Here is a 23,536-nt window from a genome sequence, read left to right on the forward strand (position 1 = left end):
CATAAGCAGGCCCCATGCCAGCGGGACTGCACGCCCAGCACCTGCTGTGCGGTCCCAGGCCAAGATGGCGGTGATAATCAAAAATAAAAAATGGAAAACATTAGTGCCACAGCAGCCCGTACTCCTGGGAGACACTCGGCAGTGTTTGCATGCACCCTTCTGGTAGGTGCTCTCCACGTGTGCCTGGGCGCATGAGTAGCAGTTTTGTTTTGAAAATGGTGAGAGAGCCCTCCTGTCCAAACCCTGGCCGTGTGTCGGAGTGCTGTTCAAGAAAACGGTGGGTGTACGCTCCATGTAGCATGTGGGAAAAGGTGTGTGCCTGCCCCCAAGAGTTTTGGAAAAGAAGGAAAGAACTGGACTGGCACATGCCCCAATGCAGAAGCACATGAGGGTTGCAGCTTGTGCGCACTCCTATGCCCCTGAAAGGGGGAGTGAAATGCTTGGCCAGACACCCTGCCACCAGTGCTGCGCTGCTGCATGCCCCTACGCTCCATGGACTAGGCTGATGTGGCCCCTAGTGCCCCCAGGTGCGGTTTTGCCTGCCTTTGAACTGTGGGTTTGACCGTCCCGAACTGACGCTTATGCAACTATAAACTGGTTTCCTGCAGCTCTGATAATGCTTAAAGTAGACTCGGTAACATGTATTTTGGTGCTATGCGCCTGCTTGTCATGTATATGCTCAAAGTTGGCCCTGTTAAAATGTTTATGTGAAGCTGTGCTACTGTATTTTGTCGGCCTGCTCTATATGGTGCCAGCAGCTTGCAATGGTGTCATTCAGTGGCGGAACTTCTACTCACCCCAGATTAATAAAGGCTCCCTTAATAGGTGGCATAACTACCACCATGTCACCAGCTGTCCACCAGCCCTTACTGTCACCCTCAACATGTACAGAATGCTCAGTGTATGTTTCGTGGTTGTAACTGCCTGGGTCTAAGTGTCTGATTCTTTGTTCCAACCAATGACGCCCGAATGGAGCCAGCATTACCTTTCGTGACTTTTGGTTTATTGTGCTGTCCGTTTTTGTTGGTTTTGTTTTGTTATGGAAGAGGAGGAGTGTGGTGTGCCACCCCTTTTGGGAGAATGTGTACTGTATGACCCTCGAAATATGGAAATGAAGAAATAGGTTTTAGAAGTAATCTATGTACGGAAAAGAAAAATGTATGTTTGATTGTTTGTAACTTGAATTTGATTGTAAATAGATTTTATAGATTGTAAAGTATAATGATACTAAAGTTTACTATATGCTTTTTGTATTGAGTAATATTGATTATAAAAGTACATTTGAACTAAGTACAATTATATTAAATAAAAAATAAAATAATTTTGGGATAATGATCCCTCCCTGGGCTGTTGCTGATGTCACGTGCTAGTACACATGTGACCATATCAATAAACGGGACGAGCCGTTTCCAGCTCATCAGTCGATACCAGCTGCCTGATGTGTCATTCTTCCAGCAGCGTGATGTTGCCACAGCGTAGGAGGTAGATGGCCTGCCCTGCAGGGCCGTTTCAACAGGACCATGCTCCTGGAGGGCAACACAGTCCCTGAGATATCCAAGCCAGCAGAGCCCCTGCTGGGCAGCTCTGGCGCTGTGTGTCGCAATGGCCTGGGTGCCCTCATGCCATGGTCTGGCAGTGGGTTCACGGTCCCGCAGGGTGATCCCTGCATCTAAGTTTGTCCGCTGGGTGCCCCCAGCAAAGGTGTGCCTGGACCCTGGGTCCAGGACACAACACCTGGGTTGGTTGTGGGTAACAACAGTGATCTCGGTGTTCCAGGGGAAGCAAGGGCATCAAGTTGTGGTGTGGCTGCAGGCTCGACCCTGGTTAGACTCGACAGCTGCAGTGATGCTGGCATGTGAGTTGCATAGTGCATCAGCTCTTGCATACCTTCTCTACCAGCATGAGGATCATGTCCTTGACCAGGCTTGTTGATCAACAAATGGTTGGAAAGTTGAAGATTCACCACAGCTGGTCCTACACAGACAGGACAAAATAACATTGCCCATAATCTCACACCGGACGGTATGAACTCTGGTTCCCCAGTGTACTCAGAAAAGCTTCACCATCAGAGGGTCTTCAAGGATTATTGCAGGATTCTTTTGTAGTATTTTACAGCTCGTCTTCAGGCCAGGCCTTGTCCCATAGAACAACAAGCACCTTGGGTAGACTCACCATATTTATTGGGAAATGGGTTTAGGTTAACTGTCCTGGTGGCAACCTCTGTGGAAGAATCTGTGGGGACCCTCATACAACTTATTTTGTGATTTCAAAGCTCTGTCTCATACTTTAGGGAACTAGGCTTCCTACCCACCAGTCTAAGGCCAAGACTCAGTGCTCTCTTCCCATTTTTTAGCAGAACCAGCTCGTACAATCCTCAGCAGCTGAAGCCTCCTATGCGCACCCCGTCTGAATGGAAAATTGACTACATGGCTTGTAGAAAGGACCTACTGTTATCCAGCCAACACACAACTAACAGAGCTAAAGACCTGCAGCTGTAAACCAAGATCAGATTCCAGCCAGCAAAGACATCAGGATACAGTGCTCTCTCCTCCTAAGCAGCACAAGCCTACTTTTCTTTCTTGTGCTTCATCCCACTGGTGCCACATTATAGCAGAGTGCCTTAGAGACGGTTGTTTGTCACTAGGAGCCATTCATGCATAAAAGGTCCTCTGGGATCCTTTATCACTGTTGGATTGTAAGTGCCAGACCACACCATAGTGGCTCCTAATCTGTGCCAGAACCTGACCAGATTACATGAAGGCACTGATGGCAAGGACCTGGCAGATGCAGAAGGATCCCGGTCGTGAGTGACTATTCAGTGTTTGCTGCCTTTGGACCAAACTCAGCTTCTTTTCACCAAATATTGAAAAGTAGCTCCTGTTCTTCACTCTAAAAATGCAGCTCCAAGTTATCAAACAGCACAAAGGGTCAAATCCAGGGACTCAGGATAGCACCATCACCAATAAGAAAGTGCGAGAGCACGCGCAAGTAAAGCCAAACGACAATGCAGTCTTCAAGTTCATGCCTGATGGGGTCCTACTCCAAATGCCACTTATAAATTGCTTAGTGTGATTGAAAGAATAGCCATGAACCTAACCTGGTACAATGTATGGGAAGAGTGGAGGCTATGTTAGAGAATATAGATTTGGGAACAACTTTCAGAGCAGTCAGCAGTGGCAAAAAAGCATCACCATGTGCCCAAGTATTATCAGGGAGGAATGGTAAGAGATCACCAATACATCAAAGTTCTGTTTGGGGTCATTTATTTGTTTACGACTTCCAGCACATATGAAACTGCCTTAGTGCTCCTAATACTGGGGTGCAGAACAGAAGGAAATAGGCTCTACCACGAATCACATCACGATAAAAGTAGCTTGATGGATGTCACACTGGACCTCCCACCACAGTCAGGGGCGTAGGTTGACACTCAAAGTCTTGGGGGGACATGGGACACCTTGGGGACTCTGCTCCGGACTCAATCCAAACTGCCATAGGGCTAAGTACTAAAGTGTTAAAGCCCCTATAAACATATATGTGTTCGATTTATTTTATGAAAGAACACCAAATAATGGCAGTTTTAAAAACACATACACTTCACATAAGTTGTAGATTGCTCATCTATGGCACAAAATGTAAAGATGATTGTAATGTTTTATCAAAACAGAAATAAAATATGTGTGCACTGCTAAAACAAGTGTTCACACTTTTGAAATCTAACATGGATTTTGAGCAAACAAAAGATCTCAATGTGGATGTATTGTGGGGGATTTTATATTGTTATATTGTTTAACTGATGTGTTGCATTTGAAGAATGTTATATAGAGGGTCACAATAATTGGTTGTCTTTTATGCAAAAAAAAGGTAAACATCAATATTTCAATGAGGTTCCTCCAATTGACTAATGAAAGTTCACAGATATGTTTCTTCATTGCTAGACTTCTGTAACATTGGTTGCAGGAGGGAGAAGCTACGGCTGTGTCAAAAAATCAATTTTAGATTGAACAATCGAAAAAAAATCCAGATACATTTTTTAAATGTACCTTTTGAGCGATTGCTACAAAAAGTACTTTGGAGTCTTATATAACTGACAATACATTGGTGGAGAAAGCCACACTGCCGGTTTCCTATAGCACTAAAGTGGCATAGTTGGAAGGACCCCACACAGTGTGATTTCTCTTGCATGGTGTGCCACGTCTGGGGGATGTTCAGTGTACTAGGGCCCCAGAGCACTAACAGGACACTACTGATTAAAGCTCACTCAAAATGCTGATGATAACACATGGTTAGTGAGAGGAGATCAAGGCAGACCTATCCTCATGCCATTTATATGCATATGATATGATATGATATGATATGATAGTTTATTTATATAGCGCCTATTTCAAAGCGCTTCAATGCAAGGGAGGGAACAAGGGAAAATACAATGACATTCTTACAGGCCAGGAACTGTAAGGATGTGAAGTTAACTATCGTACTTGGCCTGACAAGATTTCAGATAGTGCAAGAGCTAAGACATAGATAAGGAAGGGAGGGGGAGGGTGGGAAGGAAATGGAAACAGACAGGCGACTACCATACTAGGCCTGACGACATTTCTGGTATAGCCGGAGAAAACAAGAGGTGAAGGAGAGGGGTGCAGAAAGGGAGAGGAGGAACAAAACAAGCGACTATCGTACTAGGCCTGACGGCATTTCAGATAGTGCTGAAGGGGGGGGGACAAGTAAGGAGAAGGGGGAGGAGACAGACGAGGTTGCTATCATACTAGGTCCAGGGACAATTCTGATAGAGTAAGTGCATAGAAGAAAGTAAGGGGAGGAGATAGGAAAAGGGAGAAAGGGAGAGGAGGAGAGAACAGAGAGTAAGCAGTCAAAAAGAGTGGAGAAGCAAGAGGGGAGAGCGAATACAATTGCAGAAGTCAGTAGTAACACATGATGCAAGCCAGGATACAAGATGAAGATGGGAATAGCATGATTCTGGGCCACCATGAGTACAAGAGGCAAAGGAAGTCCAGCATGAGAGTTGAGAAAGGGTGGCGCACCGTGAATCAATGAAGTCCATAAAAGTCAAATGCAGCATTGGCCAAAAGACGGTGATGGTGAAACCAGAATGTATCAGGACAGACTCCTGCAGAAGTAGGCTGAATGGGGGTGGGGGTGGCAGGGTAGAAGAATCAAGCAAAACAGGTAACATTAAGAGTATGCTGTGTGCTGATCTGGTTATTGATAAAACATCTCGGCTATCCATAAACAATAACCTGAACCACAAAATAGGTTGTATTTCACAATATATAATTATTTTTCATACATATGTACTACATAACACATAACACACACTGGTTAATTTACAAATGTATAAAGAACCATAAGTCAGAAATAAAATTATATAAAATACACACAATATGACAAATAGGAAAAACATGAAATTCCATCTAGACCGATCAGCCCCATCGCCTTGCCTGTTTTTCGCCTTCTCCTTCACCATCTCTCTTTGGAAGACTAGCATAGCCATATTGTAAAAAGGACAATTTATTTCATATTCAATGAGGATCATGACCTTTTGTTAAGTTTTATTTGGCATTCAGTATGCAAGGCAAATTATTTTGCTATTGCTTATATTTCTAGCAGATCCAACTTACCTCTATGTATATTGCTCACAGCAACATGATTCAGTATTTTCTGAGAGTCTGCTGAATGTAGCAAGGGTTTCAGTCATTACAAAGCACCTAAGCTTCTATCAGCCTCACAGCACAAAGCTGGAAAAGTTTAGAGGATCTACAGTGGTTTCACCTGTACAAAAAAAGCTTTTTGTGGGAAGGATACTTCCGAAAAATGTCTACCTGTTCGGAGACTGAATAATACTTCTTCAAGCTGGATAAGGTTGTTAATTGTCCAAAGGGAAGGAAATATTTGCTTTCTGGGCATTTAACAATAATTTTGAAGCCTCTTTTTGGTTTGTGGAAGAGTTGAATGGAAGAGAATGGAAGGTGAAAGAAGTGAGTAGACAGGAGGAGAGTTGTTAACATATTAGAGTGAGGGTGGTGGTAAAAGAAGAGGATCTGGGTGGAGGAGCATTTGAGAGATGGAGCGTAGTTGCAGATACGAGGGCCGGGAAGATAGCTCAGGGATAATGCGCTGTCTTGGAAGGAAGATAACACTGAGCAGCATGGGTTCCAATCTTGGTCCTGGGCTTAGAGATTGGACTCCAACATGAAGCGTGATTTAAGAACCCTATTTTTTATATGGAGCACAATAAAGGTCATCAGCTCCAATTACTCATTTGCCTATTACCATTCCTGCTGTAACACTTTAGACATCACTTACAATAAGCATTGATGAAGCAAACAGTTTTGGCTCATCTTTAAGCATTTCATCGGCATTGTCTTTATACCTCTAGACACGTATGCTAATTATCAGCTATTTCCATTATGAGCCCAGGGAGTACCACAATTTGTCAGGTATTGTCATGATGTACTCTACTACTCACACCATGTACCATATCGTGCTCCCCTATACCAGGTAATGACATGAAAAGCCCTGGCACTCACCATTTCAAGGATTTCTTATCGAAATTCCAGGTATACATGCCATTAACAGCGACTGCCTTCAATAAACCAGGTTCTTCCATCATTACCATTCAATCCCCAGTTACCCACACCATTGTCAAGGCTGAGCACAATTAGTATAACAGTGCCAATCTCCAGGATTCCAATTAGGACGCGGGGCCAGGTGTGTCTAGATATCACAGCCAGCCTACAGATAAGATGGTTATCGCCCAATTTTACACCCTAAAAATAGGCAAATACTCCCCAGAAATTAAAATAGTGAGTAGAAATACTGTGAAAAAGACATGCAGGACCTTGTGCTCCTGTTTTCACCTAAACAGCTCCATGGATATGTTTGGACCTGTAGTGCACATAGTACCACAGGAAGAAACTGTTATTATTGCTGCCTGGTTGGAAGAATCAAACCTGTTACTGCATATGAATAACTAGGCGCAAAGGAATGTATTATTTCAAAAACATTGCTGTGTTCCAGGTAACACATTTTTTATCGCTTATAAAATACTCCCGTTGGGAACTGGACTTACATTTTTACTCCCTAAAAAATAATTTTACTCCCAATTTTAAAAAATAGGGAGTTAACTACTCCCACTTCAATATCGTATCTGGAGCACTGATCACAGCAGTGAAAGATTCCATTACACCCAACCTGGGCATCAATGGCAGATTCCATATGCCCACTTTGCACAGAATGGGCAGATACTAATATGCCAAGTTATCAAAAGCCATAGTGGATTCAAATGTACCAAGTTAGTACAGTGAGGCCAAATTCCATTATGTGCATTTATCACAGTAAAGCAAGATACCCTTATGACCACGAGCACAGTAAGCCCAGACCTCAGTATGTCAGTTAGCCTGCAAAGACATATCATGTAGGTGTGCGTGTGTGTGGTTCAGTGGGATGATTACGTGTGGTTTGAGTGCACTGCTGGAACATTGTGTGTGTGTGCACAGTACAGTTCTGAGGGTGGTATGTACACAGAGCCTTGGGGGTGAGTGTTCAGTACTGTGTATGGTGTCTGTGCAGTACTCGGGCAGTGTGTGTGTGTGTGTGTGTGTGCGTGTATGCATGTGTGTGAATGCAGTGCTGGGCTGGTTGTGTGTGCGTGCAGGTTAGTTCTGAGGCCATGCTGAAGCAGTGCTGTGTGTGCAATCAATGCTGGGAAAGTTTGTGTGTGCAGTGTTGGAGAAGTATGTGTTTGCAGTGCTGGGGCAATATCTGCACAGTGCTGGGATTTTGGACAATGTGTGTTGTTATGAGGTTGCTTTGTGTGTTCAGATCAATAATGTGGGCAATGCATGAGCATGTGTGCAGTGAAAGAGCCTGTACGTGAGCGCTAGGTATGGTGTGTGCAGAGAAGGCTTGGGGGTGTGAGAATGCATTGAGTTTGGGGATGGTGTGAGTGCAGGGCTGAAGGAAGTGTGTGAAAACCAGGGTTGGGACTGTGTACATTCATGCATTGTGTGGATGATGGAAGTGTAGAGCAGTGTTGGGGCTGTGTGCATGTGTGCAGTGCAGTGGATGGTGTGAGTTTAGAACAGTGTGGGTGTGCGGTGCAGTGGGTGGTGTGTATGCGCATTGCTTGGTGGTGCAGATGTGCCATGGAGAGGGTGCATGTGCAGTGTGGGGCGATGTGGCTGTGCAGTGCAATGGGTTGGTGTTTACACAATGCTGGGAGGTTTGTCTGTGTACGTGGCTAACAGATTTGTGTTAGTTGGTGTTGGTGTTTGTGAATGTGCAGTGCTATAATCTGCCTGGTCAGTTCTGGCATGTTTACTGCCAAAGCACACTTGGGCAAATGCTGTACCTGCTTCATGCTTTATAATTAAAGGATGTATTTAATGGTGAACCCATCAGAGAACACATTTTCTTTCAATTTACCGAATAAATTGCAAAAAGAAAAACTTTTCTCACAGAAGTTCTGCTTTGCCAACTTTCAGCCAAAATTAAAAGTATGTATAGTCAAAACATGATACTGTTTTAATCTCTCCCTGACAAAATCATGCAGCTTCTTAGTACTCTTATAATTAACACATGTTTCTAAAAACCCACTCAATGGCACTCACTTGATCAATTTCAGTATGATGAAAGTCTGAGTTGGCTCTGATGGGATGGGATGCAGTTGATGTATCAACCCACTGAGCTATTTTACCAGCTACATCATGTCAATATAGTAAATGTCCAGCAACATTGTACAAGCACACATTTACTGACTGTGTTTCCATGTGTTTATGAGCAAAGTAGCAAAGCTGGGCTCTGTAGAATTTGCGTCAGCCTGGCAGGGGGCTCTGGGGCAAGGCCATGTGAAAATGTATCACGGCTGGTGGGGATTTTCAGCATGATATTTGGGAGCCCTCTTTGCCTTAGAACTGGTAAAAATAGTCAGAGGCGCTAGTGGGGGTGTTTAAATTATAAACAGTTAAAAGAATGCTGCAAGGTGGTTAATAGCTGCATATTATCACTGGAAAGGCAACCAGCAAGGGGCTGAAACAATAAATGTCCCATGAAGAGCTATTACTTTCTCTTTGACAGCAGGGTGCTAATGATGGGGAATCCTGAATAAAAAGGCAACACAGTGCTAAGAATATTGCTAGATGGTGGCAGTCTGCAATGTCCCAAATTAAATGTTTTTTTTTCCAACCAAGGACACCTACTCCCGGCCCCCAAAGCGCCATGGCACATTTTAACTGAAAAAATGTAAAGGCTCTGATGGCATACCTGTTCTGGGGCCTTAGGGGCAAGCAAGTAGGTGCAGCAGGAAATGTGACCAAGATGTAACATTTCCAGAGCTGGAGACTGAAAAGCTCCTTCATTTGAAAGGCAGGTCCAGGTTGGGAAACTGAAACTCAGCTAAGACTCCTCTTGCAACTAATTTCGAGTCAGGCCCTCAGCATGAACTGCTAATAAAGCACCCTCTTCTTTTTAAAAGCCTGACTTTTTTGTATCGTGCTGGTATAAAAACACAGGTCTCCTCTCCAACCTATCACATACAAAAATGAGCTGCTATGTGTTTAACAGGAGAGCAATTCTCACCTTGCTAAATCTCAATAAAGCAATTTAACTGTGTATCGGGGCAGGACAATCTGAAATCATTTGGCACTCCAAAGATGCCCCTGTCCGCTTTTGTAACATATCAGTGGATGGGGAAGGGCAAGGAGGAGTTAAATGGCTTGTATTTGGTTTAAATACATTACAAATTTACAGCCATTTTATTTGAATATTAATATCTTTTAACTCTGAATAAAACAAAGAAGATATTACTTAGTGACTTTGTGGGCTTAACATTAAAATCTTCTCACTATCTTTGAAAAGTTGCTCTGGAGAATGTCTTTGATTTCTCGGCTTTGCCCTCCAGCCTCTGACAGAAAGGTTGGGTGCGACAGCATGCAGATATGCACCCACACACCCCCAACTCCACAGAACAGTGACCTTAATGGGAGAGAGTAGGTTTCTAAAAAGAAGGCCATGCTTCCCAATTGGAAAAATAAACAGCCTTTCTTTAAACTTGTTCCAGATTCTGGAGGGGATAAATCCTATTGTAACCCCTCTGCATAACATTTATCCCCCCTGTACCCCGCCATGTCCTAAACCCATGACCACAATGTATGCCAATTGGGTAATTCAAACAAGCGTTACAAAAATTGAGGCTCCACGGAGGGATGGTACTGCCAGTTTGATCGATAAGAGTTCACACTGGCTTAATACAAATTACCCAGGCATTCAAGTAGTTTCAAACAACATATTGATGGCAAGAAAGGTATCTTGGATTGGTCCCCACTCAAAAAGAAATATGGTTGATCGTGTAATCTTGTCCTTTCACAATCACACGATAATTGTGGATATCCTTTCTGCCTTTGACACTCTTGTCCAGCTGGATCATCCATTAAAGTGGCTCTACTTGGGCACTTGTACTGTCTTGGCCCATCATATTTTGCTACAAAGTATCAAATGCAACCCCCATAGGCTGGACCAGAGAAAAATCGGGGAAATCATTCAAGACCTTCAATTGTTCTATTTTTCTATCAGAAAATCCATATCAACTTTTAGCACACTTAAGGACCTTCATTGATTCTCACTACCAATAAAATCCTCTGGAGTGACGAGTAGCGGAATAATTAAGAAGGCATTAACTCCACCCCTGAGAGTCCCATGATTTTAATTTGCCTTACTATAGTTTCTGGAAACCTAACAGGTATAACACGTCTGAGGGAATGTAACCTCTGTAAATCTTTTGCGAAGCAGTCTGATATTTTTTGTTATAGGAAATGTGAATGGACAAGCAGCCTAGAATCAATGGCTATCTGAACTTTAAATCTAATGCGACTAAATCTGGAAAGGGAAGAATGAAAGGTGGACTTTCAATGTGGCCTTCTGTGTCCCTAAATGTTATTGCTGCAGATGTTCTATGAATCTCTGATGCTCTCCTGGCTATTACGCTCACACTACCATTAAATAGCTGTCTAATACTAGTACATTTTTATAGCCCGGCTCGGGGAGGTACCAATCGCCAGTCACTAATAGATTTGAAATTTGTGTTGAATTAAATTATGCAGGGTTATCTTCATTGGAATTTTGGGATTATTTGTGGGATGATTTCAATCTGCAAATGGGCAGTTATAGTGAGGATGATTTATGTTGTTCTTACAGGAACATCTTACTAACAATGTGACTCCTATTAAGTTACAAGATGACAGGAAGGATGTAAATGGTCTTTGCCTCCTTTCCTATATAGTTGATGCTGACCTAAAATCTGTAAATGGTAGAACAGCATCAGACTGTCTGCTAGTATCACATGCAAAGCCATTTCTAAAAGAAGTACTACTCTTAATTAATGACCTTATCCTTCCAATTCAGTGATGAGTAAATGTGATTGCTATGAAGATTGCCTTACCCACAGGGAGGGACCAATATCATATCCCCATTTAAGTATAATATTTATTAAATATAAATGTAATGGTTTATTAGGACACAATGGCGATAACCTAAGATTGATAAACGATTAAATGTGCAAAAATAGAAAGGGTCTTTGATGTTCATCCAAATGTTTTGGGGACAACTGGCCGGGGTTGAAACTTTCCCTGACCGAGCTGTCCTCAAAACTATTGCAAGAGTCCCAAGAGTCCAAATTAATGGGGTTATTTAAAAATCTTTTGAATAATGTGGCTAAATCAGTCACCACTGTAGAGAACTAACAAGCTGGCAAAGTGGTTTGATACAGATTACAAGATTGCTAAGAAAAATCTTCTATCCATGTTGAAAAGGGTCTCAGCAAGGACATAGATGTCTCTAGAACCAGATGAGAATATAAACAAGAGATAAAGAAAGACAAAATCCTCCACAAAGTAAGGGCTTGGGATAGCCTTATAATTGGGTCAGCCCAACAGGATTTGCATGCATTTTGGGCTTTAATTTCAGCGGGGTGCAGAGATCCAAATGAGTGGTTCTGTTCTGGTTACTCTGTAACGCTTCTTTCACTTATCTGCTGCTTTCCACCTTCCGCGCCTCGTGGTTCTGCTCTGTTTACTCTGTAACATTTATTTCACTTACCGGCTGCTTTCCACCTTCCGCGCTTTGCGTTTCTGTTCGGTTTACTCTGTAACGCTTCTTTCACTTACCTGCTGCTTTCCGCCTTCCGTGCCTTGCAGTTCAGGTCCGTATTCTTTTCCTTGTACACTTTGGTTATTTACCAGCTCTCCTCTGTTTTAGAGCCTCGATATCTGTGTAGTCTTCTTTCTTATTCCTTGTATCTCTGCATGCTGTTGAACTCTAACTTAGCATTCTACTTTTATTTGCATTGGCACTTGATGGTTCAACTAAGGATTCTATGTTATCCTGGAGCTGAGTTTTCTTTCAAGTATTCAGCATTACTTCCCGAAAGAATTCTGACCACTTCTATTGGACTATTGTCTATGAATTTAAGGTGCAATCACCTGCAAACCTCAAAAGAGGGAAGAAGTATTACATCATCCTCCACTTGAACGTTCTACCAGGGTTTTTTATGCCAGATTTGCTTTCTCCCTAAACTTTTGGGAGCCTGCTCCTTGGAGTCCTCCGGGGCTTGGTGGTCTATCCTGCCAAGGTGGATTCTGGGGGAGCTCGCCCCAACTTGCATCAAAAGAAGAAAGAGAAGAAGGTGAAGGAACCTTGAAGACCCCACAAGAAAAAGGATTCCGAAGTCCTCGACAGCTCTGTGGAAGACACAGGTGAGGAGGAATATCGGGACGGTTTTGGAGATCCTGACAGTTATGCATGGAACCCAACTCAACAACACTGTCTGTTGCCCCATACATGAACAAATGCGGATGTAAGGGTATTCCTCTAGTAGCACCATCGCAATATAATGCTTGTGTTACTGCCAGAACCATAGCATAACAAATTCCTGGTGTGGAACACACTACCCCTTCTTCTGTCAATGAGATTGTCATAATTAGCTTGCTTAGCCGGTCCCTGCATAGCAAGCTTACTGGTGTTTTAGCTGAAAACAATAGCGGAGCTACCACCTCTTGAGTAATTACTTTGATGGGTAAATCTGGGTAAATCTTCTGCAAATGGAACTGATCTTATTGCCCCAGAGAACCTCTGCATATCCATTACCTTTCTTGGCCACACTCTGTTCTTTCGGGCCCAGGTATCTGCTCACCCTACCACCCTCCTGCACTGCCTCCAGGCCACCATCTGCACTAGAGTTCTGTATCTGTACCTATACAGTCCCCCTCCCACGTTTCTTCTGCACTTATCAGATATACCTTTCTGACTAACTTTCACCTGCTACTTGCTGGCTGCACTACCATGGTTTAAAGCCCTTATTTATTATTTATTCTATTTAATATTTATATGTTTCCTCTCCTCTGCTTCACACTTTCCACTATCCCCCACCCCCGCACTTCTCCCCCATTTTCCTTTCCCTTGCACTTGTGCTTTCTTAAATGTCACTGGGCCTAGTAAGATCGCTGTTTTCTGTTTTTTCTTTGTTCCCCTCCCTTTCTGCCTGTTCGCGCTCTGAAACACTTGTGTACAAGCGCGATATAAATAAAATATCAGTTCATTTATCATTTCATTTAATTTCATAAGGGGAAGCATCCTTCCTTTATGCATGGTTTTGTTGCACCTGTATCAACCATATAAACAAATAATGTGCTATCTATCGTTATACCTACCAGGGGTTTCTCTTCCAGGACAGCAGTGATTGACAGGACTGGCCACATCAGGGCATTTTGTGGGCTGTCCTAATCTGGATAGGTGTTTGACCCTGGGAAAAGGAAAGGGTTACCACCCAACACACTTCCCCCTGTATAGTGTGTCACTGTGCTGTGCAGCAAAGTATTTTGTCCCATAGTTGGGGTACTGACTGTTGTGTCTACTGGTGTGCTGTCTGGTGCTGCGGGTTGCATCTGTTGTGGTCATGGCGCCTGATACTGATACTGTGGATGTTGCCCCTGCTGGGGTGCCTGCGCAGGGTCTCGGTCATATGGGCACTCCGAGGCATCATTCCCAATGGCTCATATGTTATCAAGACCAACAGTCTGCTGGGAAAGGTGCTGGATTCATACGAGTACGATTGCCTACTTCTACATTCTTGCACAAAATGGCCAATTATCCCATATGTCCAACATGGTGCCAGTCCTCCAAATCTCAGCCACATCTCCTCCACATTATCCTGCTCTACCTCCTCATCCTCATAGAAATCCCCCTCTCCCTCATTGATAACCTCCTTGATAGCTTTGGTTATCTGGATAAACTTTGTATGCTTCTGTCCACTCCAGTGCCATTCTCCCGTCCCCCTTCCCTATAGACAGGCTCATAATCACTGTTCCTTCTATGCTCAACTTTGCAAGTTTCTTCTGCACCAACTTAACTTCAGCCTTCTGTGCATTATCCACTACACCCTTATCCTTCTCCTGGCATCGCCTACAATGGTATAATATAATTACCGGAATTTCTGCTTATCGCTTAGCCTCAATCCCCACCACCTTATCCAAATAATTTTTGTACATCTTTTGTGAGTCCTTTCTTTAATATGTGGTAAAATATTGCTATGTTTTTGTCCCATGGTTCCCCTGTCTCATCCCTCCCTTCTCCTTAGTTTGTGTTATATATTCTGCAGGATCATCATCCGTTTTCATAGTGCGTGCCATAATCAAATTTATATCCTGTGTCAGGATACTTTGCCCTTAAGGCAGCCCATACTTTTGCCTAACAATCATTAAAGTGTGCTCCATCATGATTATCATTGCCCATTTGTACTCATGGGTATCCCGCTTTCCTCCAAAATGTCATCTGCTTGATCTCCTAACAATGCGGCGAACAAACATTTCATATCTTCCACCACTAAGTGTAATGCCTGCTGTCTGCTTTTCAAGTGCATTTATCCATTAGCCTGCTCCTGCAGTGAGCAGCGGCCGTGCCTTCATCAAATTGTTTCTGCCCATGTGTTGCCCTGCACATATTGTGCTCGTCCTGGGCCTTTATGTAACGATGGAAGCTGTGCTTCTGTCTGCTTAGTGGGTAATGATCTCCCCCCTCTTTCCCCTTCAACACCGGCATGCGGCCGTCTTAGACCCCATAAACTCTCCACCCTTGGTGTCACGCTGGGTGGTATCCCTTCCCACTGCTCCTCCTCTGTCATCCATTCCTCCTCCTCTCCTACTCCTGCTTCTATGTCTGTTTTAATGACTCATAATATAAGCTGTCAGCATGCTATGACCCTCCTCAATGCCCTTCATCATTGTGGCCATCATCCTTCACTTCAACATGTACGGTCCCAATAGCTCTAGTATCAATTAAAAATAAAATATCACCCACTCTCCATTCGTATGTACCTATTGGTGCTCTTTGCCCCCCCCCCCCCTGTTCCAGCATTACTCATGCAAGCTAAGCTTCTGTCCATTGAAGCACTCTTTCTAACTCTCTCCATGCCCTGTTCTCTGTCTCCATAACTAACGGGTCATGTATCATATTTGCTATTGGGGACTGCGGGACATTTTTGTGTATGGCAGGGGCTCCCAGTCCCAGGGCTGCAGGGGGCACATAGTTGGATTTGTTTAATCTGCAGCTGCTTGCATGGGAAAACACCCAGTGGGAGCGGTGGGGATGTGTGGGTTGTAGGTGTATCACTGGATGTGGGTGTTAAACAACATGCAGGGGTGACACAGGGTACTGGGGTTACATTTATCTTCTTGCTTGGTCTTCAGAGACATCCTCCAGATCCGCAACCATCCTCAAAAGCACAAGAATGCCCAGCCTATGCTTCAACTTTCTCCCCTTATATTTCACAGCCAAATAAGTATACATATGGCACAACACATCCTTATTATATGTTTCTTCTTCAGGCCAAGGCTTATACATTCCTCCTCTCATATCAGCAACCCACTTGCAAAGGTATTTGACTTTCTTTTCCTGGTGCCGCGGAAGCGTGGTACACATGTATTCGAGTGGGGTAATAGTACTTTTGGTTACTGCTGGTTATGCACTTGTAACACCCTTTTGTGTCCTAAACACATATCAGAGGCATCAATCTATCTCTCCCTCCTGACACTGCCCACACTCCCATTCTTCTCATCCCAAACACCACAAAATGTTACACCACACCAGTCTTCACACACCTTAACAACCATCACCCCACACTATAACAATTCCATAAACACTGTAAAGCACTCAATAAAATACAATTATATCCACAATGGTTTAGACCCTCCTCAGACTCCTCTTTGAGATGTGGTAATTTACCTCCTTATGCCCCCTTATGTGAAAGGATCCCAGGCCCACCATATAATGAGCCTACACAACAACATCACACTCATTTACACAATGGTGAAGACCCTTCCTCTGTCCCCTTGCCTCGGAACAAGGGAATTTCCTCTCCTTGCACTCCCTTTTAACAAGTCGAAGGATCCCATGTCCTTCATACACTGCAACTCTACTATCTACTATACTTGCAGTGCTGCCTTTCCGCCATATATTACTGTGACATTGCCTTTGCTCTCGTCGTCGGAGATCCCTCTAGCCACCTATATATATATATATATATATATATATATATATTTTTTTTTTTTTTTTAAAAATACTATATATTGCCACATAGTCTTTTACAGTCCACTCACTCAAAATGAACTCTCTCCAGATGCACTTGCCTCTTGTTTTTTTCTCCCACAAAGGTGCACTTTCATCTATGCGTCCTCCCAAGAGCCTCCGATACAGGGTTGCCATCAATTTGCCTGAACAACTGGGCGAAGTGCCCCTCTCCAAGAAGCATGCAGGATTTCTGGCAACATGGCACATACAAACCTCTTCAAGTCATGGATAGGGGACTGGTCACTGCAGACAGGTGCCGCAACACAGGATACACGTCTGGGATACCCCTGACCTCATGGAGAGTCTGGGATCACATTGGGGTCACCAATTTTGTAAAGAAAGACATGAAATGAAATGAAATGATATTTTATTTATATCGCGCTTGTACACAAGTGTTTCAGAGCGCGACCCAAAACATGCACGATGAAAATAATACTAGAGGCTAAAGAACTACTGCACCTCTTTGCAAGGGAAAACAAGGTTTATTATATGCAAAAGGTCTCAGGTGGTCCTGTAGAACAGTACTGACACGGAGCTTCTCACTCTCCAACAAATTACAGGTTATATAGTGGAAGACTGCATATTAGAATACATAGTTTACAATGTCAGCCAACCACCCACTCATTTGTACTATTCATTATGTACTAGGCCTTCAAATCGAATATGGTTGTACTCCTGCCATGTATCACACTGACCTTGCTCTTACCACAGTACCCTTCTGACTCCATCTTCCACCTACTTCATCTCCCTAGTGACACATCACTGAACAACATTACTTTGCATACCACCTATAAACACAGGGCCTATAACAATGCACTATCTATAACCTCTGCAACCGCAACATTAGTATATTTGTTGCTCCTTCTGTGTTGCTATATGTGGGTATCTATTATGTGTCAAAACTAACTGCAAGTGATATGTGCACCTTCTGCCACGCAGAACTCAACCTACTCACACTGTGGTACATACTGATGGGTTTTGCTCATCCTGAACCTTTTTGCCTGGCTGGGATGCTGTGTGCATCCCAACACTCTGTTCTTGGGCAGTTGAGTCTGCTTGTGTAAAAATATCTGTTCTAATGCCTCATTTTTCCATCACCAACAATTGTCAAAGCGAGATCTCTAAAGAGGCTTTACTTGAGAGGCATGTTGTGGAAAACATCTAAATCCCAAGGGTCGTAGATTTAAATGAAGCCGTTCATATACCTAGTGAGTCTTTTGTCAAACACTATCTTTACAAGGGCTGTATAAGGAGAGGACCCAGCTCCAGACATTTTTTTTGCACTTCTCTTCCTCGCTGAGAACAGGATGTATGCATGCATAAATGTTTGTTGGCAGCATGGTGGATACGTGATTGGATAAGTGATTGCCACTTTTCCACCATTATGTTCACTGAACTTTCACAGTTTTTAGAAATCCACCAGAGATGATTACTCACAGACTGCAACCATTTCAGTAATTCTTCGCATCCCTTTTTCTATTACCCTGCTCCATCAATGTTTTTGGCAACCAACTTTGACATGGTTTTTTTGCTGAGTTTTTTGCTGAAGGTGAGGGGTAGAGGCTGTGGGGAATAGGGACTAGATAATAGGGAAGTGGGATTGGGGGAAACCTAAAATATTTAAAAAATTAAAATTCAGTTTGTTTTTTCAGCCAGAAATAGTCACCAAAAAACTGCGAAAATAAAACTGGTGATGTAAGAACATAGAACCCTTTAACACATGCCAAAAGTCAAATTGATACATTATCTGTGGGATCCTCTCTTTCACATGACTTTGGCAATGCCTACATGTCTGTAACTAATACTGCGAATTGTAATCCTCTTGATTGAAGGAGTTTAATGGATTTGACAAAAACAAGATTCTCTGTGGCAACAGAGGATGTACATTCAGACACCTGCACCGAAACAGAGTTTAGCATTCCTTTTATTCACCTTTCTTATCACCTACAAGTCTCATAGGTAATAAGCGTAATACTTGTCTGAAAATCCTGGACTGTCGAACGGTACAACATCTTTCTACTAGCCAAAACATTTTGTCAGCGAGAGCATTGTCCAGTAGTACCTGCTCTTGATTCCATGCTTCATGTATTGCAGAGAATAAGTAATTCTGCTTGTATTTATCGTATGAGGTTTTTGAAAGGAACTCCAGTCTATAAAATGTACAAAAGCTTGAGATGTTTCTAAATGTGTGGCAACTAAATGACAGCACAGACAAACGTATTACATTTCCAGCTGGAACATTCCCACGCATTGGTTCAGTGGACAAAGAAAGGCTGCAGTGTTCGACCTCATAGCTTCCTTGACTATTCAGGTTTGTGGCAATTACTTGTCTTTTAAAAAGTATTAAAGGTTTCCCACAATTGTTACCCCTCGTCAATGTGTTGCATTTCAGCATCTTAAACATTTCAAGCAGTCAGCAGTCAAATATTATGGGCCTCATCACGTGTTGGGCGGTAGCCTTTAAATGCAGCGGTAACGCAATTACTACCGCATTTAAGGGTCCACCCAATCTTGGGCTGCCAGCATTTACCTCCAGCTCTAAGCCGGCGGTAATTGCGCCTAAACATTCCTTATGGAGAATTACAGTTATTGCACAACCCGTGATCCGGTGGTAATACCACCGGAGGGTTGGGCGGTAACGCAAATACACTTGGGCAGTATCCCAGTTAGGATACCACCCAACTGATGAGACTGTACGTATTTTGGTTCCCTCCGAGCCACTCATCAGACAATTCAGTGTCTTCAGCTTCAACAGTGGTGGTTATTTTATCAACACTTGACATGTAGTCACGATCACTGTCTTTGTTATCTGATTATTCAGAGGTTGCCTCAGCAGTTTCTAAAAGGAATAAATCAGGAAGATGCAAGGCCATCTTTGAAACAGAGAAATCTGGTAAGTCCAATTCCACCTTGCCAGGCAAACAGTTGCATCAACCTTAATGTGCAGTTCCATGCTCTTTGCAGGAGGCTAACACATGATTCAATATCAGTGGGGTGTAGCAATCTTGGATACAATAGCATGTGATAAGGAACTCAAGCAAGGCCACCAGCCTCTGACTCAACACATTGCATAGGCCAATTATGCAAGGTGTGGGGCCCGGCTTTAAAAAGAAATAGTCAAGCACTGATGGAGAGGCTCGTATCCATCTGCAGAATCCCTGCATGATCATCCATGCTGGTGAAAATGCTGTAGTATTTGTATGGCAGAGAGGAATGAGGCGGCAGAATCGTAAATTACAATCCTCCCCTCTTCTCCTCCACACAAATGAATGAAATAAGGGGCTACTGGAAATGAAATTCATAAAAGCCTTTGTTGGGGTGATTTCCCGGGGGCCGGCAGAGCCGTCCGCGGTCCTCCTGGGCTGGGGAGGCCCCAACTCCTCCCGCGTCCCAAAGGGAGTATGAGACACACACAAGAGCAAAGTAATTACTGCTGTTTATTAGGATAACAGCAGGGAAGGTTCTCGGCCCGTATGCATCCGGGGAGATGCTCTCTTTGTTAGTGGGCTCGCAGGCCCTTTTTACCGTAGTATGACGTGCTACTCGCGTCACCTGGGAAAAATCGTCACAAAACCTATCGCCACTTTGGATTGGTTCCCCGAGTGGTAGGGTTAGTATAGCTACCTATATGAAAGGATGTTAGTGGATAAGGACTGGTCAGGTGGTACACTTGGGTTATCCGTAAAGGTTGTTACAATGAATTGGTTACAAGGGGACACTTTGTGATTGGCTAGCTGAAATGGCGTCAGTGAGGTGCCCCTTGTATTCTGATTGGTACCTTCACGAGCCCCCAAGCCTGGGACCATCGCCGTTCCCAGCTCGCGATGTACCTGGTATTGGCAACAATGTGTAACTATGTGTAAATGGTAGACAATGGACAGGTTCTGCTAGTGGTTGGTGATCACGCCTTTCCCACCGCTTTAGGTGTCCAACTTGTCGCTTCATTGTTGTAACCTGTGTCCCAGACGTGGGATCCTGGCGATTCTCTGTCTCCTGAGTTTGGCATCTTGTCAGTTCGGCTAGGTCACGTGTGGAGAGACCGTAGCTGGAGCAGAATTATGAGCATTTGATCCGTATTTCGGCTATGAGGGGTGCTTGGCGGTGGCAGGTGTAACCTTGGCACTGTGAGTGCGGCATGTGGGTTGCAAAATCGCGGCCTTGGCGGTGAGCTCTCGTTAGGGCTCATTCTGCATGGTCAGTGATTTGCTTTTCGTCTTGGGAGGATTTCGTCTGGGAAGCTCCTGCCTGAGGACTCTTGCTTGCGGCCTACTCGGGCATAGCTTCTGGGCGGTGGTACATAATCCATAATGTGGGTTTCGCAGGATGGCAGAGTGTCACAAACAGCATTATACATATACGATGGCATCTATAGTGGGATGGGGTGGCAAAGCATTGGCAAGTGTTTACACAAGCTCTTCAGGCATTGCGTTCTTGCAGTGCGGTAGGAGGCCTATGTGAAAAATAACAACAATGCACGTCCATGGGCCTCATTACGACCCAAGCGGTAATTTACCGCCTGGGTCGTACCCTTACCCTTACTACGTTTACACCATGGTGGATGGCGGATTTACCGCCCCATTCCAAGGTGAGTGGGGCGGTAAATCCCCATTTCCCATTTACACTTCCCCATTCCCATTTTTGCCCCATAGGGCATAATGGGAGTGGGGAAGGCGCTAATTACGCCACCATAAATTACGGTGGCGTAATTAGCACCATGGTCCCTTAGCGCCATGGATTTTAACGCCTGCAAAAAGCAGGTGTTAAACTCACCATGGCGCAAAGGGACCTCGGAATCAGGCGTTAAGGGTCGGCGCCGTTTACGGCGCCGTTAACCCCTTAACGTCTGACTCGTAATGATGCCCCATGAGTGTGCCAGTCCGCTACGTCATAGCACTGAGTATGTTCTTCATGTAGGCTGGTGTGTGAGTGACCAGTGTGCTTGGTGGCACGTGTGTTCTTGTCAGTTGGCTATGTCGTCATGGCATCTCTAATGATGATGAGTTTTCGTGGTTGTTACTTTAGTCGAGCTGGTCCATACCGCAGACGTCAGCTTGACCAGGGCATGGTATTGGGAATGCTCCTCATTTGTGGGGACCGTGAACACATGGTACCATGTTGTCAGGTAATGAAGTGAACGGGTCAAACTCCTCTCACGGGGGGGTGCTTGGGCCGTGATCCTTTAGGCCAGGGTCTGGATGAAAGTGGGGGGAGGGTGCTTTCCCATTTTCCCACTTCAGTCCCCCCTATGGTCGACTTGTCGACCACAAAATTATCTCCTCCCTTTTCTCTGTGTTGTCTCCAAACCTTTGTTATTCCAGCTAGATGTCCATACTGGTCCACATGGTCTTCGAATGTCCAGTACATGTACACACATCCACCATCAGGTTTGCAGTATACCCACTTTCCAACATAATTCTTTGGGTTTCTCGGGTTCTCCACCTTCACTGATGGCGGCTGCAAGTCTGCTTCTAGTATTTGTTTGCGCAATCTCTCCCTTTCTTTTATGATAATTTCTGTGTTTTTGTCATCTTCTGCTGGTAGTAGGGCGGCCAATCATTTCCATCATCTCGTCAGTTGTACGTGCTGTCCTTGCTTTCCACAATCTCAAACCTAGTATGAAGGCCATACTCAATATTATACATCCAGCTATTATCTTAAGGCCATCTGACAGCCAAGATGGCATCCAAGACCACAGATATGAAAACGAGCTTCCATCTCTCTTCACACCCTTTGCTTCCTCTTCCATTTTAGCGTGCACCTTGGCATGTTGGGATACTGCCTCAGAAAGCATGCCATTGTCTGCGTCGTTGGCAGAGATAAATGTGCAGCATGATTTTCCAATTTTTGCACAAACCCCTCCTTCAATTTCTGTAAGGAGATCCAGCACATATCTATTCTGTAGTGCTACCATTCGTACTGCTCTCAATTCTTCTTTTATCGCGTTAAATCCATTGACTGTGGAGTGTATTGTCATCATTAGCTCCCATCTTGTTATCTGGAGCCACTTTGCATTTGCATACACTTGCAGTCCTGGGTGTATTATAGATGAAAAGAACATTTCTGCCCTGCTGAATAGCCTGTGTCCCGGTGGGTTGTCACTAAGTGCAGTTTCTGATTTTCCCCACAGGTAGTTCCCCGTCAGTGGTTCTCCTTGTCTTTTTACTCTTGACAATATTGTTGTGTCGTTTTTCCTCCGTCCTTCTCCAATTTTCACCGACCTTTTCTTCCTCTTATTTCCTTTGTCCATTTTTGGGAAGCTCCCCAGGTTGACATGCTTCTGTGGTACTACCAAGGAGGGTACATTTATGTGTACCGTAGTGCATATTCAATTCCATGATGGTGGTAAACTGTGGTATGCTTTTTCTCTGCAGGCTCAATAGTGATCCATTAACACTGCTGTACCAGCACCCTCCTCAGTTATTGTTATTATTCTTCTGCAGTTTCTGTTTCTTCCGACATGAACCTCTCCATTGTGTTGATAACAAAGTGTAGGTGCAGTTAGTGGGATTATTGTTACTGGATCCTCATCCTTCTCTAGCCATGTCACCAGTCCTGCCCTCTTAATCCATCCATCGTAGCACTTGTTGTTCACTTCCTCCATCTTCGCCATCGTTGCCTTTGTGAATGTTACCATATTACTCCCCACTACTCCATCCGTCCAACCTTCCTTCATGTACACCTTTACATATATTATTAGCAGTGGTCTTTCCCAGCACCCTAATACTCCAGGAACTTCTTTTGCATGCCATTCACATGGTAAGTAATTCAATATTACTTCTTTCGTTTCCCCTTTTTCTGGTCCATACGTCACATACTGGAACCCTTGTGTTAGATGCCAGTAGTGATTGTACATGGAGAGTGTCTCAATGAAGTTATTTTCATACGGCTATGTGTCCCTTGTTTTCCA

This window comes from Ambystoma mexicanum, chromosome 6q, assembly GCF_040938575.1.
Source record: "Ambystoma mexicanum isolate Mex_15411 chromosome 6q, UKY_AmexF1_1, whole genome shotgun sequence".
NCBI classification, from domain to species: domain Eukaryota; kingdom Metazoa; phylum Chordata; class Amphibia; order Caudata; family Ambystomatidae; genus Ambystoma; species Ambystoma mexicanum.